This window comes from Polypterus senegalus, chromosome 14 (assembly GCF_016835505.1).
Source record: "Polypterus senegalus isolate Bchr_013 chromosome 14, ASM1683550v1, whole genome shotgun sequence".
In the NCBI taxonomy this organism is placed as follows: Eukaryota; Metazoa; Chordata; class Cladistia; order Polypteriformes; family Polypteridae; genus Polypterus; species Polypterus senegalus.
In genome coordinates, this window is record NC_053167.1 from 29,814,641 (window position 1) to 29,835,225 (window position 20,585).

Genomic DNA, 20,585 nt, shown 5'->3' on the forward strand with positions numbered 1-20,585 from the left:
TGGTGTGTGGGTGTGTGTGCCCTGCAGTGGGCTGGCACCCTGCCCGGGGTTTGTTTCCTGCCTTGCTCCCTGTGTTGGCTGGGATTGGTTCCAGTAGACCCCCATGACCCTGAAGTTAGGATATAGCAGGTTGGATAATGGATGGATATATCAGTACAGAGTTACAGCAGCTATCCCATTAGTACAGAGTGCAAGACAGGAAACAATCCTTTGTAGGTCGGGCTCTTTCACCCACCCATAGTCATAGCCCAGAGTCACCAGTCAGCATATTCTGTGTGTTCTCGGGATATGAAAGGAAAATGAAATAACAGAGGACATACACACATTGGCATGTGGTGAACCTACACCAGTACTCACTAAGCTGGGAATTGAACCTAACATTTTTAAATTGTAAACCATTAACCATTACACCACCATGAACCAAACAACTAAAAATAAAAACTAAAATCACTCAGATTAACATACATGTATTTTATTTATTTTTGGAAATTTGAATGATAAGTAATGACATCCCTTTTTATCTGTTACACACTCTTAGAAAAGCTACCATTTAAATACAGTATTTTAATTAAAAGTTATTAGACGTACGGGATGACTAACCTGATCCTCACATATTTCTTTGTTGTTTGACTGTTCACAATCTCCAACAAATCCAGGAATCCAGATTAATTTTTCCAATTATATCTCCAGCCCAAAATGAATAACATGCATGCAAAAAAAAAACCCCAAAAGCGACTACATGCAGATGACACTAAACTTGCAGCAGCTTCACTGGTTAAAAAGTTCAAATGAGTCTACAGCCCTAAAGCAATTTTAACTTGAGTGTTGTGAAGTAATAACAAACTATCGCAGTGCTACCCGAAGCACGTCAGTGCTACTTCAGCTCAGTTCTAGGTCGGTTGCTGCCACCCCCTCATAATTAGTCACTTAGAAAGGGCACTGTGGCCAAGGTAGACTGGAATAAAGAGAGAGCTGGCTTCAGCACGCTACAAAGACAATGAAATACAGCGGGTAAAACCAAACCCAGCCCACGCTATCCCCGAGCTGTCAGGAGCTGACTCAAATCCAGAGTGACTTCGGAAACGCTTGAGCCTTGTGAGACTGTGGTCTTGTTTTTATTTTTTTTTTTTTAACTTTTTTTTGTTATTGAGGCATTTTATCATGATGGCCTTTTAATGATTTTGTTACTCAAAAATGCATGCATCAAATCCTTCACATGCTTGAGAGATACCAGACCTGGCCTGCTTTGTTTCTGCTAACATTACAGTGCAAATTTCAACACCTAATTAGCCTAGAGGTGAAAAAAAATACAAATTCTCTATGTATTTCACCCCTGACCCCTGGTGGCCTGACATGTTTGTGTTGTCCATGTGGCTTCATTTTGAGTTTGATTTTCTTAAGAATTCTACAAGCAAATACAGTATTGATAAAAATGAATTCAGTACTCTGAAATGTGGTGAATGAACAAGGTGAGTGGTGGTAGGAGGAAGTTGAAAATTTATTAAGAAAATGAGAGCACAAATGTATGTCACTGTAAAAAAAAAAACCTGAAAAGAAAAACCCCTGTCTCATGGTGTTGCTTCAGGGGAACTTGAAGCCTGTATTTTTACTTTTGTTTTTCTTTTAAAAGATTGTTTGCACTGGAATAGTTTTTGAATTATCATATCACTGGATATAATGTGCTTAAACAGAAAACTGTTGTGGATTTTTACCCGAATCTTTACATATCGGCATACAGTGATGGCAAAATTTGTGCTACAGTTATAGTGTGAAGATAGAAGGTCGCTTCAGTGTTTTTGAGGTAGGTGTGCAGTTCTCCTTTTTTCATTTCTCCTTGTAAAATTAGCTAAGAGACTGAAGCTGAGACACAGGCAAGGTTTAGGCCACTGCGTGTAGGTTTGCGTAGGTAAGGGTGCATTCGTGGCTCAGTTACATTTCTTTCTACTGTTTTTTCTATGTGGTGCTTTGAAAATTTTAGCTTGGTTCCTCCAGTTTCTGCAAAATGTTGACCCTCACAGTCAATTCAAACCCTGACCCTCATTCTACACTCTATCTGCGAACAGCGTCGTTTGGTGGCCCTCTGCAAATATCTTCATTGCATAACACTTCTAGGCAACACATTTTGACATATTTAGTGAGAGGGCTGATTGGAGTGAAACACGTTTTGTGTTCTTTCAGCTTAAGAGAAAGGCCATTCTGTCTGTGCTAAATTAATTATACGTAGATGATGTTCAACCTGCAGATATCTTTTTGCATGGTAGCTTTTATATAATTGGAAAAGTGGACAAAATAACATTTACAATAAGATATATCAAATAATTATTAATATTAATATATTAATTATCCCAAACATAATGCTTTCTTTTAGCTTGGTTATATAAAACAAAAAGCTTTTGATTTCAAAAATACTGAAACATTCAGCACGGATAATCATGTTGCATTTGCTTCAGCGTACTGTACAGTGACTGCCCCAACAATCTGGCAAATGATGTCTGGACTAACCTCTGAAACATGAAGTTGTATTAGGACAGCTATGGTCGTGGAATAGAGGGGCTTCATATATTAACCATAATAACCACTTACTTTTAGGATTTGTAAACAAAGTGTGCGAAAATAAGGTAAATTGAATTGCTGCCTCTTTGAGTATGAACTTGAAATGCCTCATCTGACTAGGGCAGGGGTGGGCAAAGTTGTTCCTGGAGGGCCGCAGTGGCTGCAGGTTTTTATTACAACCCAGTTGCTTAATAAGAAGCACTCAAGTAACACTTGTGCTTCACTTTAGTGGTCTCGCTCATTACGATTCTGAACCCTTATTGCTTATTTTAGTCTTAAACGGCTGTTCTCTAGGTTTTTAATGGCTTTTTATTAGCAATAAGATTCAAATGACATTTAGCTTGTTATCATATACTCCTGTGTGTATTTAGATAGATAGATAGATAGATAGATAGATAGATAGATAGATAGATAGATAGATAGATAGATAGATAGATAGATACTTTCTTAATTCCAAGGAGAAATTCATAATTTATTATGCATGATTGGGTTTGATTAAATACTTGGATGGAAAATGAAGAGAAAAAAGTGAAAGATTGAGTATTACTCATCCATTTTAGCCTTCAAATCATTTGGATGATATCCTTACAAAGGGGAAGAACATCTAGGATATGAGAATGGCCTGATATGGCAGCTTTAAAACACTAACAAGCCATGAAATTAAATTATTGGAACGGATTGTTTTCTAATTAAGCAACCGGGTTGGAGCAAAAACCTGCAACCCCTGCGGCCCTCCAGGACTGACTTTGCCCACCCTTGGACTAGGGTTTGGTGCAGCAAGAGAAACTGCAGACATTTTTTCAGATGATAGATTCTTTCACCTTGCAGATCATAAAAGAAGGAATGCGGATACTATCTGCATGAAATCAAATATATTCTAATATAAAACACTACCTTTGTCAGTGTTCCCGATGATAGAGTTGCATTCTGTTCAATGTTGCCACGTACCTGATGTGGTTGGGATTAGTCCAGACCCTTAAAACCCTGCACCATGACTCAGAGTTGAATGAATTGATGCTTTTGAGATTAGTCTGTGTTCTGATTCTATCTAGATGCCTTGCTGTGACTTCTACATTTTAACTTAGCAGAAAAGTTGATTAATTTCTGTTTATCAATAAATAATGAATTTAGGACCCACTGTCTAGAAGATCTATTTTTCTGGTCTGCTAGATAGTGACAAAGAGCACAGCATAGACCAAAGAGAGCATCTGAAGCGGAGGAGACAGGAGATGGAAGAGGAAGTTGTGTTTTGCAATTTTAAAAAATATTATTAAAAATAATTCAAAGTTGATTTAAAATTGCTACAATCACAACCCAATATTGGCATCAAAGCATAAAAGTAGAATTGATTCTTTATATAATAGTCACGAGTACTTGTGTACTGACAAACAGTAAAAGTTACTAAATGTTTTCATTCATTCATACATGGCATCCTCAATTGTTCTCTAAATTTCTACCATATTATAAACAAGACTGTCTCAGAATATACTATAAAAAATTTGGCAATTAATCTACAGTGTTTCACTCTGTTTCCTTTTGACTTAGATTATATTGCAGTATCTGCCTTTTTTATTTCCTCAATAATTTCCTTATCTTGCATGGATATGCAATGCCACAAAAACATGTAACGTTAAATGCTGATTTGTATTACAAACTCAGTAATAACATGAAGGTAGGTAGAGGTTTTGGGTTTTTTAAAAATCTTAAGGCAGGCCTGTTCAAATATGGTGGCCCGAGGGCCACATGCGGCCCAGAAGCAACCTCCAAGTGGCCCAGCCTGTGGTCCCACCAGGGCTCCAGACTGCAACTAAAATAGTGTCGTATGCAACGAAAAAAAGGGTTATGCTTGTGCCAGAATAATAAACGATGGGATGAATATGATGCAACTGGTCATCAAAACAAAAGGTTGGCATGAAAAATGTTTGAAATTCATCTGCCCATCATATAGGTCCCCTGTTATGAATATATCTGTGCACTGTGGAATTCAGTTGCCCCTTCTGATTTGGCCCAGGCACACTAAGGTGTTGTTGTCACTAATTTCCTTGTGTTTACACATCTTTGCACATCGTTTCCCTTTTGATTTAACGCATACTCCATGCAAAATGCCAACCTATCAACCTATCAGTCAGTAAACATGTACGAGCAGTTGCCTGCCTGTTGCTTCATTGTGCACAGTAATGTGATGAAGTCTGTGTTTTAAGGTTGAAGGTGTTTTACAGTCATTTTACCGGGGTGCTCTGTTTTTGACAGAGGAAAGTAAACTTTGTTAAAAAGGTATCAAAAATGCCACTTTGTTAGTTGTTACTTCAGTCGTTTTGGCCTGCACACTATATGTTCTGTTACCAAGAAATTTTTCAATGGGAGCTCATCAACAAAGAAACATGGAAAATAAGATTTAGTAAAAAAAAAAAAAAAACTAATAGTAATAGCTATAATTAATAATGTATTACCCAACACCCAAAAACTCTGTGCAAAGACATTTTAAAGACAGATCATTAAAATAAATGCACCAATGCACTTTCACACCATACGTGGTGCCTTGCTCTTAAACATTTAATCAGGTACTGCCATTTGTTTTTTTACTGGGTGGCAGGGAAACAATTTTAACAGGAAAGGCTTTGCTGTGGAACTCAAATTTAATCTTGGTTATATGAGTGACTAAAACCGTGTGAATGAAATAGTTTAAGTTCTTTGGGAAATAAAAATCCCTTGCTTGTCATGAACACCCATTTAAATTGGGGGAGGATCTCATATTTCAAAAGGCAAACAAATGTTATTGCTAATACTGTACACTTATTTTTGCTTTTATACACTTTGAGATGTACCTGGGTTAGATGTGGGCAAAATGTTTATTTTTTTATTTCAAAAGTGGAAAAATGTATTCCTACTACCTCAGATTCTGTTCGGTTATAGTTTTTTGGTTGTTTTTTTATTTACAGTGCATCCGGAAAGTATTCACAGCACATCGCTTTTTCCACATTTTGTTATGTTACAGCCTTATTCCAAAATGGATTAAATTCATTTTTTTCCTCAGAATTCTACACACAACACCCCATAATGACAATGTGAAAAAAGTTTACTTGAGATTTTTGAAAATTTATTAAAAATAAAAAAAAACCTGAGGAATCACATTTACATAAGTATTCACAGCCTTTGCTCAATACTTTGTCGATGCACCTTTGGCAGCAATTACAGGCTCAAGTCTTTTTGAATATGATGCCACAAGCTTGGCACACCTATCCTTGGCCAGTTTTGCCCATTCCTCTCTGCAGCACCTCTCAAGCTCCATCAGGTTGGATGGGAAGCGTCGGTGCACAGCCATTTTAAGATCTCTCCAGAGATGTTCAATCAGATTCAAGTCTGGGCTCTGGCTGGCCCACTCAAGGACATTCACAGAGTTGTCCTGAAGCCACTCCTTTGATAAGCTGGCTGTGTGCTTAGAGTCGTTATCCTGCTGAAAGATGAACAGTCGCCCCAGTCTGAGGTCAAGAGCGCTCTGGAGCAGGTTTTCATCCAGGATGTCTCTGTACATTGCTGCAGTCATCTTTCCCTTTATCCTGACTAGTCTCCCAGTTCCTGCCGCTGAAAAACATCCCCACAGCATGATGCTGCCACCACCATGCTTCACTGTAGGGATGGTATTGGCCTGGTGGTGAGCGGTGCCTGGTTTCCTCCAAATGTGACGCCTGGCATTCATACCAAAGAGTTCAATCTTTGTCTCATCAGACCAGAGAATTTTGTTTCTCATGGTCTGAGAGTCCTTCAGGTACCTTTTGGCAAACTCCAGGCAGGCTGCCATGTGCCTTTTACTAAGGAGTGGCTTCCATCTGGCCACTCTACCATACAGGCCTGATTGGTGGATTGTTGTAGTGATGGTTGTCCTTCTGGAAGGTTCTCCTCTCTCCACAGAGAACCTCTGGAGCTCTGACAGAGTGACCATTGGGTTCTTGGTCACCTCCCTGACTAAGGCCCTTCTCCCCCGATCACTCAGTTTAGATGGCCGGCCAGCTCTAGGAAGAGTCCTGGTGGTTTCGAACTTCTTCCACTTACGATAGATGGAGGCCACTGTGCTCATTGGGACCTTCAAAGCAGCAGAAATTTTTCTGTAACTTTCCCCAGATTTGTGATTTGAGACAATCCTGTCTTAGAGGTCTACAGACAATTCCTTTGACTTCATGCTTGTTTTGTGCTCTGACATGAACTGTCAACTGTAGGACCTTATATAGACAGGTGTGTGCCTTTCCAAATCATGTCCAATCAACTGAATTTACCACAGGTGGACTCCAATTAAGCTGCAGAAACATCTCAAGGATGATCAGGGGAAACAGGATGCACCTGAGCTCAATTTTGAGCTTCATGGCAAAGGCTGTGAATACTTATGTGCATATGCTTTCTCAATTTTTTTATTTTTAATAAATTTGCAAAAATCTCAAGTAAACGTTTTTCACATTGTCATTATGGGGTGTTGTGTGTAGAATTCTGGGGAAAAAATGAATTTAATCCATTTTGGAATAAGGCTGTAACATAACAAAATGTGTAAAAAGTGATGCGCTGTGAATACTTTCCGGATGCACTGTATACATTTTTGATGTGTCTGTGTCAGGTGTGACCAAATATAAAAGGGAAACAATGAATAAATATTACTTGTTTTAAAATACATTAATTTGTGTTGGTTTAAAATTTGTAATTACCTGCTGCTGTCTGGCCCAGCTTAATTTTTTTCGTTTGAAAATCTGGCCCCACTCAAACTGTAATTGAATTGCCCTGTGTTAAGGTTTCAGTTTGACAAAACATGTAATGCTGTGTAATCATACTTCAGATTTATTATCAGGTATACACAGTACAATGAAATTCTTATTTGCATGCTTCACCAACACTAAACACATGTCACTTTCCAGCACTGTGAACATTACTTCAGAGGTTATGTAAAATATAATAACACAGATTACAAAGCCAAATGTCAAGTGGAACAAGGTCTGGATGGGCCTCATGGTTTTCTGATCCATGACATGTAGCATATGGTAATAAACATGGGCTGCTGGACATGCTGACTATTAAAGAACTAAAACCAGGCCAAAGTTGAAGCTATTAATCAGTCTAAAACACTTGTTTTTGAGATCTGGAAGGGAAACTAGCAGAAAACCTCACACAAACACTAGGAGGACACACAAAAAGGTAATGAACTACAATTTAAACCCATTATCCTAGAATTTTCATTTAGCAGCAGTAACCAAGCCTGCCCATTTGACAATCATACCATGCTCATAACCAAACTTGAATTCCTAAATCTCTGTAGAAATGTTTTTTGAACAGCAAAGTTTTTCTTTTTTGGTCTACAAGCTTGTGTAGAATTGTTACGTCATGAATAAACAATGCATGTGAAACAGGTGAAAAGATCCAACATACTGTACCATTTGCTTTTTTTTTACAAAAATGGTTACCACAACATTGCAATATGCATCTTTGTTGGGTGTCTTATGATTATTTTGGTCCTGTTCAAATTCTCAGGTACTCAGATACCTTGCTCAGTCTGGTCCTAAACAGTTATCCAGTTGCATTACCTTAACAAGTCATGGAAAAAGCATTAGTAGTCCGACAGTAGCATTGTACCTAAAGCTCTTCAGTTTAAGAATCTGGTCCATCTAAAATTAACTACTTCAGCAGAGTCTTGCACATCTTTCTGAGGATGAAAAGTTTACCCAACTTATAAAGAGCCCAGAACCCTTCATGACACAATGTGTTTTAATGCTGTCCAGTGTCTGAGTATACTATACTTAATTCAAACTAGGCGGAACTGCTTGTTCATTTCATTTCCAATTTGCGTTCAGATATTTACGCACTTTGGAAGCAGCCTTGTACTACTTATCCTGTGTCTCCAGTTCTTAGCTTTGTTTTCCAAATCATTTTTTATATTATTTTAAATTACAAACTTGTGCTCTTATTTCTTTTGGAACAAACACTAAGTTAGTTGGATATGACACGCAATATCCAAGTCTTCATCTTGGATTCAGAAAGATGAGAAATAGCTTGCTTTAAAGTTTAGCTTTCAAATCATTTGGATGATATCCTTACAAAGGGGAAGAACATCTAGGATATGAGAATGGCCTGATATGGCAGCGTTAAAGCACTAACAGGCCGTGAAATTAAATTATTGGCAAGGATTGTTTTCTAATTAAGCAACCGAGTCGGAGCAAAAAACTGCAGCCCCTGTGGCCCTCCAGGACTGACTTTAAAGTTGGTCCTGACAGTAACCCATTACTGTCAATGAAGGTGCAGCCTGAATTGTTGATTATTTTTACAGATAGAAGAAAGTCCTCTGGAATAGTTCATTTAATGGTTCTCAGCAGCTTGACACACACTTTGTCTTTTTTCCGTTGTCACTAAGAATTGAATTCAATCTTGCTTTACTTGCATTTCTATTACCATTTTTTTAAAATGTTCCTGAAATTGCTTTTAAAATTTCATGAGTGACTGGATTCCTTTTGCTTATGGGCAAATTGTGCTGTTGGGAATGCATTTGACAAGAGCATCGAGAGATTGGATTCACTAGCCAAGTTTCCATCCAGTTTTTTGCGACGTTTTGTTATCGACGAACAGAATATACGTAAAAAAAAATGTGCGAAATTTGCTGTCTCCAGCCTGTTTCCATCTAATTGGCTTTTTATCGATAAAATGGTGTGTGTGATGATGTCATCACCCCCTAAATGAACTGTCTCATAAGTTTTATTGTATCGCGGAAAAAAATCTGCCCTTGAGCCGTTTCCATACATAATTTTGTGAATGTCGCAAATTATCTACCCTTTGTTTTCCACGTTACACCCCCTCCACTAAACAAAGAAACAAATAAATGGAGAGATTATTCAGACAGTTTTTTGAAATTTGTCAGCTTACTGTTATTTCAGTTTCACAAATAATTGGAATTGTACATAATATCCGAAGACGACAGCAGAATGAGGCAGTTGCTTGTCTGATAGCCCTAGAGCTTGAAGAAAGTACCCCAGTGCGACGAAACCCACGGGTATGGGAGAGACGACGGAATAAGACCTTCTGGGAGGAGGTGGTGGAGAGACACTTCACAGAAAATCTCTGGCTGCAACATTTTAGAATGACACGGCCGACGTTTGAGATGTTGTGTGGATTCATCAGTCCTGATGTTGCCCATCACAGGTTGTCACCGACCACCGGTTCCAACCCAAAAGCGGATTGCCATCGCCCTTTACAAGCTGGCAACCTGCGGCAAGTATAGAGTAGTTGGAGAAACTTTGGGGTTAGTAAAACTACCGTCCATCGATGTGTATATGCTGTGTGCACCGCTATTAAAGAAAAATTAATGCGGCGTTATATCAGACTTCCGACTGTAGCGGAGGCCAATGAAATTGCATACCGGAATTCCTTGGTGCATCTTCTGCCACAGATTTATGGTGCGCTGGATGGCACGCATGTGCCTATTCTTCCCCTGACGGAAGGCTACCGCGATTACATTAATCGCAAAGGGTGGCCATCTATTGTTCTCCAGGCCCTTGTTGATGACAGGTGCATGATACGAGACATTTGCGTTGGCACTCCTGGAAGTGCCCATGATGCAGCTGTGTTTGCAGCATCGGATCTGTACAGGTGAGCCTACCTTTCAACATCCCTTCTCAGTGCGATAACAACTGAATTAGTACTGTAACCTGCTTCCATTAAGGTTTTTAATTAAAACTGAAATTTGAATTAATACAAAATAACGACGTTTAATCAAAAAAAAACTAAATTTCTCATATATGCTAAAACATCTGCCATTTAATAATAAGAAAAAAATGTTTTGATAATGAAACACACGGTTTACTAAATATTTTGACTGGCACAGTAAATTACCTTTGCGGTTTTTGTATTATTTAGACATCCTGAGAGACACCCCCAGGCTACAGTTGATGTGGAGGGAGTTCAGGTACCCCTTGTAGTAGCAGGAGACCCAGCCTATCCGCTACTGCATTGGCTCATCACGAGAAATAACGAGTCTCTTCATCAGACCATGCGAACCGCTCCGCCATTCTCGTTTTGATTGCACGTGATGAAAATGTATCATGTGACACATTTATTTGCGTTAAAGCCCTTTTTTCCGACAAAAAGTGTTTCCAATTTAGTTTTTGTGACATCTGAAGTATCGATATGGAATTTATGCGCTAAAGTTAAACAGAAAAATATTATGTCGACATGTACAACATTTTATCGATAATTAGCATTTTCATCAGCTATATCGGTAAAAAAATTTGAAACGCTAAATATTTTTTCGCAAAAACTCCTTGGGTGGAAACCTGGTTACTTATTAGTTTGCTTCTGTCTTGTCATGTGGATGGCAATACTACATTCAAAGTTTTATTACTCTGGCCATTGTTTTTGAAGACTTTACATATTGCTTATGTTACTTTTTTTTTTTAATTTGGTGTTAAATGGAGTCACATATTTATTGGCCTTTAATGACCTCTTGGGCACGGCCATCAGCAGTGTGTCTGTTTACGGAGAGAGTGTCGACCTTGTTGAGAGGTTTACTTACTTTGGCAGTGACATTCATGTCTCTGGTGACTCTTCCCATGAAGTCAGTAGACGGATTGGGAGAGCATGGGGGATCATGAGGTCGCTGGAAAAGGGGTGTGTGGCGCTCCTGATATCCATGTAAAAGGACGAAGGTCCAAGTCTTTAGAGTCCTGCTGCTTCCTGTCTTGCTATATGGTTGCGAGACATGGGCGCTATCCAGTGACCTGAGACAGAGACTGGACACATTTGGTACCGTGTCTCTCTGGAAAATCCTTGGGTACCGTTGGTTTGACTTTGAGTCGAATGAGTGGTTGCTCATGGAGTCCCGAATGAGGCACATTACCTGCATTGTGAGGGAGCACCAGTTACGGCACTACGGCCATGTGGCGCGTTTCCCAGAGGGTGATCCAGCTCTCAGGATCCTCATTGTTGGGGACCCGAGTGGCTGGACCAGGCCAAGGGGTCGTCCACGTAACAACTGGCTGTGGCAGATAGAGGGTCATTTCTGGAAGGTGGGACTGGACCGCGAATCTGCCTGGGGGGTTGCAAACTGGGATACTGAGTTGTTTCGTCGTGCAGTGGGTGCAGCAATGCAGTGTACCAGTGCATGCTCCCCAACTTGACTTGACAGGCTTATTGGATCGCAGAAAGTGCAAAGCATTCTGTCTGAAGACTTTGTTAAATATAACAAAACTTTGATCTGTTTCAGAACACAAATTTCCAAGAAGTTGTAAGGAAAAGATATTAAATACTGAGTAAAACTGTATTAATATATATATATATATATATATATATATATATATATATATATATATATATATATATATATATATTAGTAATTCCTTTTTAAGTATTCATGCTTATAAGGGTAAACTGTTGGATCTTTTCTAAGAAGCCGATCCTGCTTCTTGATCATTTGCTTGAAAAATATAAGAATGTTCATTAAAACAAACTACATTCACAGTCACACCATTTTCTCTCCTAGTGGTAGCCTCAAGTCTAATACAGGTCTAGTGTTATGTACTCTTAATGTCCGGGTTCAATAAGATTACATATTTTCTGTTAAAGTGGAATGGAGACAGTGTGTTCTCACTCCAGTCTTTTTTATCCAGGCCTAATCATTTACCTTCCTCTTCATGAGAAAGTTGTGGGTGGTGTCAGGCCAAGCTGTGTGACTCGAGCAAATGCTTTGCCCTCTGTTTGTCGGTAGATGTTGGTGTTTACTTGTTTTTTTTCAAATCACACAGTTTTTATTTTGTTTTCATATTTGTTGTAGTGTTAAAAAAATTGACAGAATACATTTTTGAATATTTTTTTGTTTTTTGTTTATTCTGATGTAGTGAGCTTTCTCTGTTTGTTTCAATGTGACATTGTATTCTTTTTTCTTAGTGTGCAATGTGCTTCAAAACAACCCTGAATATGTAGTACTTTAAAATGAATACTGCATATGTTAAATTGCAAAGAGCACGACTATGGAGTAGAAAAAGAAATGTGATCTCCTCCGTATTCCCTGCATCTCAAAATATATGACAGCGTACTGTGGAAAACTGTCAATCTATAATTAAGACATTACTTCTATATCACTTGTTTCAGAGAGAACCATCAAAAAGTGCTATAAAGAAAATTCTAAATGATAATTCTGTAAAACTGTATAGCATATTATATATCAATTTAAACTTCTTTCTTTGCAATCAAAAAAAATATTATTTTGAAAAAGTTGCAATTGCTTCCTGTCAGCAACTGCAGTTTGTAAATTGTTTTACAAAAAGTAGCTTTTTCCAGCAGTAAAGGGCAATGCATTTTGCAAACCTTCATAAAGTTTGATGTAATGGTGGTAAAAAAACACATGATATGCAGTTCTCACTAGTCTAAGTTGTTACATGACTTTAGCACTCTGTAATCTGTCTGGAAGCATTTTAAATCTCAAATGAGACCCAAAGAATGTAAAAATTACACGCCTTAATTAATGTTCACGTTACATTAGCAGGTTTTCAGATATCAATTGAAATATCAGTGTAGTATTAATACGGTAGTTAGAAGCACTGTGGTGGGCTGGCACCCTGGGGTTTGTTTCCTGCCTTGCGCCCTGTGTTGGCTGGGATTGGCTCCAGCAGACCCCCATGACTCTGTAGTTAGGATATAGCAGGTTGGATAATGGATGGTTGGATGGATAGTTAAAAGCAAGCATGCAATTATACCTGAGGGTGCCTTTCTGTAAGGGGCTTGCCATTCGTTTGAAAAGTGTTGTGAGCCGTCTTCAAGAATATTCACTAGCCTACAAAATGCTGGGCATCTAGCACTCATTGCGAGTTATTTCATTTGTCACGTGAGATAAAAGAGCCATTTGTCAACATGACTTTCTATATTTCCATAGCTTTCTCTGAATCACTCACCTTGATAAAGTTTGGAAATCTCAACAGAAAAGCTTACTTGTGTCTACACCAGAGTTATACAGAACTACGTGGAGTTTTCTGACTCATGACAATGATGTAAACAGGAATTTCTTACGTAGTCACTTGTTTCAGGGAGGGTTATTTTTCATTAAACAATGTACAGCTTTTGGAGTTTGAACAAATGCTAGTTTTGATATTGTATGTATAGTTTATTCTAAGGCATTTATGTCAGCTCTGTCCCAACTTCTGTGTTCTGTCTGGCCTACAAATAGCTGGGTGCCAGTGTGAGTGTTGTGATTGTTAACAGTTTTACTTTTCATTTTGGCATTTGTAGCTCAACAACCCCAGAGATCTCAGTGATGTTCTACTCATTTGGACTGCAGCTCACACCATTGAATATTTACAAGCCTGCAATCTACTGCTTAGTGAATACAAGATTAGCAGTATGCAGAACATCTCTCTATTATATAACAAAATCGTGGGACGAAACGAGACTTTTTCAGTAGAGACACTTTCTCGTTCCTCGATACAAAGAGTAGATGACAAAGCAAACGTTGTAAAGAATTCAAAAACGTTGGCGCGATACACATGCAGAGCAGGTTAGATATAATGGAAGTATAAAAATTTGAAAATCTCCAAAAAATGATAGTAAAGATCGCATTAGAGCAAACAAATGGAAATTATTACTCGGTGAAATAACGGAACAGCGAAAAGAGATCAAATATATTGTTCGGATTTAAACTTTAGTCAGAGACTTTTTCAATCGTCTAATTCGTGTTGCCATCAGGGAAATGTAGTGTTTCTTCCGAATCAAGCTGGGTATCTGTGAGAATTAAAAGATTTGTTGTTTGGTGAAAGTGAAATCCACATACGCTGTCACGCTTGGGTCAAAGAGTTGCACAGACACACGAGAGATTTTAGAGACAGAAACGTTATTCAGACACTTCAAACAAACATAAGTCTCTTTCAGGAGTGAATCGAGATCCGTGTGTAGTCGGAGGGACAGTTTTGTCTCTCAATTAAAAGAATAGAAAATCTCCCTCTTCATAGGGGCGCACCTCAGGAGTGGGACCCCCAACAGGAGCAGAGGATGTCTGGGGAGAAGAGAGACAAGACAGTGAGACAAAAGGACAGCTGGGGCCTCAGGCATAATGCCGTGTGTAGAATTCGCACTATAACATGATGTAAGCACAAAAGCCGAAATGTGCTTACGCACAGAAAAATCCAGATTCAGGAATCTGTGCGTTCGCCAACTTCCACGTTCTTCCGCTACATAAATCCCGGTCAGCGTGAAAACTAACGCTCGTGCACGCGCGTGTTGTCCCGCCCAAACTCCTCCCAGAATTACGCCTCTTTGAATATGCAAATCAATATAAATAGCCCTTAAGCTCAGCGTTCTGTGAAAAGACAATGGGAAAAGCACGGGGAAAATATAAGAATTTCAGCGAATACCAAGTGGAGGCAAAGGAAAAACATACCATTTGTTGATTTAAACTGTGGTATAATCAACAAAAGGAAGTTGATCGAGTGACATAGCATGTTGGAGAAACTCGAAAGCTCAAGTTCACAAAGTCGCATAGTGCCAAAATAAAAAAGAAGTCACATATCAAAGCTGCTGTGAAAAGGCGAGTCGTAGCCCACTGTCTGAGTGTCATATGAAAGCTTATTAGGGTACAGACAAAAAAATTAGGCACACAGTGGTAAAAAAGCACGAAATGTCAACCGTAATCTCAAAATTTCCACTTTAATCGCGTAGTTTATTTTGTCATTAAAGTAGAACATCATAAACTTCATCTTAAAATCATTTAATTTACTAGTTTCTCAAATCCCATCGTAACTAAAGTAGCATGTTAAATGCTTTGTTTTGTATGTGATCTTCAATTTGCTCTATGTGTGTGAATCACTACGTGCTTCCGTTCTTTCTCTTCCTCCGACAGAACACAGAGTCTATTACATTTGTGATATTACAGCTCTCTGAATAATTAAAATACTGAGATGTATACGTGATATCATTTTCATGATGATAGGAGTTAAAGCACGTTATTAAACATGAGAACACGATGGCGTAGTGATTGTTCATGTCTCACACAAGATGCTGCTGCGCCATGCGCGACCTTTGATGAAATAATTTATTGTAAAAGTACTGTCTCTTTCAAACGTACTAACCTCCAATTCCTGTCGTTACTTTTCTTTCCCCAAATACCCAATTGCCCCACAATCAACTCTGTAATAGACATTAAGCCATCTGTAAGCTTACAACAATGATTCTTCAAAACATTTAAAGAATATTGAATCCTTCTATCCTTCCAGTGTCGCGCCAGCCTCAGTAAATATACAGCGCGAGGCAGGAACAATACGTGAACTTGTTAGCACTGCGACACCGTGTCCTCACATGTTGAATTATTAACAATACAGATTATTTAAATGAAGTTTAAGTTTTATCTGTATAATATAATCAACATATTTTGCTGCATTTCATCTTACAAATGATATCGTCATCATATGTAAATACGCGCTTTATAAAGTGGCGCAGGTTGTGTAATATTATAACTGTAGTGCAAGTTTACAGTGAGGTAAGTTTACTTATAAGTACAAACAGTTCTACAAGGAGCGCTTGATTGAGTGTGTTTATAGTTCTTGGGATGAAACGGTTTCTGAACCACTATGTCCGTACAGGAAAGGCTTTGAAAGATTTTGCCGTGGCTGAGGCAGCGTGTGCTTGATACTGTATCCCAATAATTCTCTTTCCGATCAGCTGCTGCTGTGATTCCCCACTCAGATACAGTGATATAAATACTCCGAGTGGTGCAGTGAGAGTAATATGGAAAAAGATGTTCCGCTGTGGCAACCCTTAAAGAGTGCAGCTGAAAGAAGAAAAAGAAGGTGCAGTGTGAGTAACAACGCTAAAGCAGTTATGGTATTTGGAATACTATGGCTATTCCCTGGACCATTATATTGTTACAGATTAATTACAATCAGATGCATTACACTAATAAACAATATGCGGTTAGTTTCAGTGTATTTATAAAGCCGCGTCAGGAAAAGAAAGGATAACCACACAGGAACAGCAGCACTGCTTTGACGCTGGGTGCCGACAGTCTGAAAAAGCGGCCACCAGCAGAGAACTTGCGTACAACAGGGTATGAGGTACCGTGGAAATGTGCGTGGCTTTACGCCAAGTGTAGGTTTTATACATCGCGATTTGAACGTGGAAACGTTCTTGCGCAACATTTATGTGCGTATGCACCGTTTATAGAGGCCCCTGCTGTACAGGCTTTTAAATGTTTAAAGTGCTGTGTGAGATTCAGATCACGTGGCACAGCAGCAGCAAGCAGGGCATCTGATTGAGCAAAGAGTAGGTACAAAAAAAACTGTATTTGTTTCCCATTGTATCACCGTTTAAAAGGGGATTTCGGAGGAGCAACCACATCTCATTGGGGTGCGTTCAGCCTCCCTCTTCACAACGTAAGTGGTAGAGACGCATAGTGGATGGCTTGTAGCACAGGCCGGGGAATGGGAGGACTTGTCTCAATATAAAGATAGTCTTCTAGCCACTTTTTAATCCTTTTGTGTGTTACTTTCATCAGCCAAGTTAATCTACTTTGTCTTTGGCACCACCACTGCACTTACTGGTGTGACTACCCCAGTTCACACTTATTACCCAGGATGGAAAAATATACATCCAGCATTTACATTGAGACATTTCTGGTTTTGTGGTGTTTATATAGCCCCTTGGTAGGCAAATCCCATGTTGACTGAAGTATTGACTTAAAATAAAATAAAATAAAACACTCTTAGTTCTATCCTTCCTGTTTGATTGCACTATTTATGTATTTGTGTCTTCTCTGGATAAGTAGGTGCTTACATTATGAACTTTTCTGTCTATTCTTCACAAAACTTGAAGGAAGGATAAAATAAAGCTGAATGGAATGTGCTGCATCAAGAAAAAATCAAAAGTAGAGGAGAATTTGTCTACAGGTGTTTTATGACTTGCTTTTTAATGGCCATGTTGTGACTTTGAGAAGGTTTCTCCTCCTGCTGCACTTGCATTGATTGGGTTTCCGTTTTTCACTACATATCATTTTATTCTGTCTTTTTATATACTTAGCCTGCAGTGACATGCAGTCACATCCTACATGTTGGCTCTTGCTTGTCTTTTGCTGCCATGTTGCCAAGGCTTTGGCTTCTCACAATCCTGTAATGGAAGGAGTTGATTAAATGATGGAAGGATTTATTAGTTTATCTATATATGTTATTAAAGTACAAGGGCAATTCTACAATTCATTGTCTAGTGGTGGATAGGCTGTGTAATGAGTCAAATCTATCATTTGTAATGGGAAAAAATATAGCATGCAAAAGAGTTTGACTTAAATCTAGTGTAGTGTATTGGATTGTATAATTTTATTCTAGCATTGACATGTGCAAATGGGCCCTACAATAGACACCAATTTTATTGTGGGTTTGTGCCATATTTATACCCAAAGCTTCTAGGGTAGAATTTGACTTCTCTGCATCTTTGTACTTCATAAAGCTAGTTCAATAAATGCATGTATTGTTTCTATGATTTAGGTGCAAAACAATACAATTACACCCAGCAAAAATACTATGTACAATATCAAACAGTATCAAAAATATATGAAATATAGTATTTTTTCAATTAAAAAATGTATACACATAGAAATACACACAATCAGCCAGGCATCATAATTAGAAAAATCTACACCCCTCTTATTTGATCTCCTTTGGTCATAAAAAGACAACGTTCAGACTTTTACAGTTCCTTAGTTTTTCTCTCTCTGCCCTCTTTATACTAATATATTTTAGACTTTGCAGCATCAATTGCAGCACAATTTCACACTTTTGTCTCTGTGAAGTGCGTTGGGATCAGCTGCAAATTTAAGCAAAACAGCAGTTTTAAGCCCAGCTGGAAGTATAAATTTAAATAAATGCATTCCATTTTTTTCTTTTTTTTGGGGTCAGGGGTAGTTCATGGAAGATCTGAAATCACACCTATGGTTATGTTTAAAGAATTGGCATTTCTTATACTGTATCAAAAAATAACAGGGATAACATGAAATGAAACTAACTACTGTACTGTAACAACTATAATGTTTTATGATGATGTTGCTTAAATCACCAGTCCACAAACAAAGCACATCAATGAACATACTGAAGTATGTAAAAGTTTAATAGAGTAGTTGATATTTCCATTCGTTGCAATTATTTTTTGTACTTTTTTTAGAATCTATCACTAGAAATAATTTTTCTGAAGAGGATGCTTTGGCCATAGCAGAGATTATAGTACTGTTGCCTCACATCTTTAGGGACATGAATTTGGTTACTGACCCAGTCACTGTCTCTCTTCGAGTTTTTTCCAAGTACGCTGGATCACTTCACATTTCAAGGATGTACAAGTTAGCACATTTAGTGCCTAGTTAACCAAAGATTATAAAAATTTAAATTAAACGTGAACTATTTTAATGTGTCCTGACTTTGGAAAACACTTTAGGCAAAAAGCATTGGCAAATATATAGTAGTATTAATGTAAGTAAAAATCTAATTTTCTAGAAAAATCCAGGTTAGGTTAGAAAATCTGCCTTTACCAAAATGAGTGCATAAAAATAGCTAAAATATATATCTGATTGCAAAATGGCAATTAATAACTGCCTGTATGCAATTGTAGTTAACAACTCTATTATTATAGCATTTTAAGAATTTCTTTCAAGATATAGTCAAGTTCAATATGTGTCTAACAGAAAAATTGAAACCTACACAAAAAGCTGGAGAATGCTTGAAAATGATGTATTAGGTAAAAGTACACACAATCTATTCACACCGTATTTTTCTTTAAATTACAACCTAATTTAACTGAGAGAACAGACGGATGCCCTTGTAAGCAACAGCACCAAAGCACATGATGAGCTGGTGAGATGCAGATTTGTCACACCTGAGGTGATGGTAACTCACAAGACAGCTGAAAAGAAATCTACTGTGGAGTGTTACAATGTAGGGAAGTATACAGAAAGTACATTTTTCTCAATTTTAGTTATTCTTCTTTGAATATCTTCCGTGAAGATCCTGATGTATTAGATTTGTTAAAGGCAAATACTAAAATCCTAAACTTTGATTTATGATTCAATAAATGTAATGTCAGTAGCTAAACACCCGTGTAATCTGTTCATCAACTAAGTGTTTAACAGCCATACTCAACATATATTCAACATCAGTTAATTCCACATCTAGACAAAAATGCTTATTATTACTTATATCAAGCTATTCCTTCCTATGTGTACTCTGAGCTGAACTGATCATATATTTTATACTTTAAGTTAAACTGGCCATCCGTTTATAAACTATCTCATTGAAGCCCATCTTATACTACTGTACTATAAGAGATGCCCATTCGATCTCAGCTTTTAAATCCCGGCTGAAGACTCACTACTTCAGTTCAGCATACCCTGACTAGAGCTGCTGATTAACTGTACTGACTGCATCTCTGTTCTTAGCCATTACTAAAACATAAATAACATGATAGTTCTCATTTGATACTAACCCTCACCTATTCTGTTTCTCTTCTCGGTACTAAAATGTGGCATTTGGTGCCACAGCCCACCTGCCAAGTTGTTTTGCCTGCCTCAAGTAAAGTTATCCCTGACGGAAGATCGCAGGAATCATGGGAAAGAGAGGTCCTTTCATCAGATTAGCACTATTTCAGCTGTGGAATGGCCAAATGGGGGAGGCAGCTTGATGGATGTGGTCTCCAGGACTCTAAACAAATCCAAATCATCCATCCATCCATCCATTTTCTAACCCGCTATATCCTAACTGCAGGGTCACGGGGGTCTGCTGGAGCCAATCCCAGCCAACACAGGGCACAAGGCAGGAAACAAACCCCAGGCAGGGCGCCAACCCACCGCAGTATGTGATGTCATCTACTGTTAAATTCTGCTCTGTACTTCTAAAAGTTTTATTTTTATATACAGCACTGAGGATTTGTTCTGTTCTGTGTATTGTACTGTATTGACCCCCTACTTTTTGACACCCACTGCACGCCCAACCTACCTGGAAAGGGGTCTCTCTTTGAACTGCCTTTCCCAAGGTTTCTTCGATTTTTTTCCTACA

At 38.3% G+C, this 20,585-nt stretch overlaps 1 protein-coding gene across 2 annotated transcripts in view; it reads right to left on the reverse strand.

Annotated features, from left to right (window-relative positions):
* The window catches only part of zmp:0000000926, a 91,216-nt gene that overhangs the window by 24,338 nt on the left and 46,293 nt on the right, over positions 1 to 20,585 (reverse strand). The window contains exon 1 of one of the 2 annotated variants that reach the window (XM_039735466.1): positions 601 to 782. The exons of the other annotated variant lie outside the window; for it this stretch is intronic. The gene's annotated coding sequence lies outside the window, so the exon portion shown is untranslated. Of the gene's footprint in view, positions 1 to 600; positions 783 to 20,585 lie in introns of those variants that run through there. 2 annotated transcript variants of the gene reach the window in all.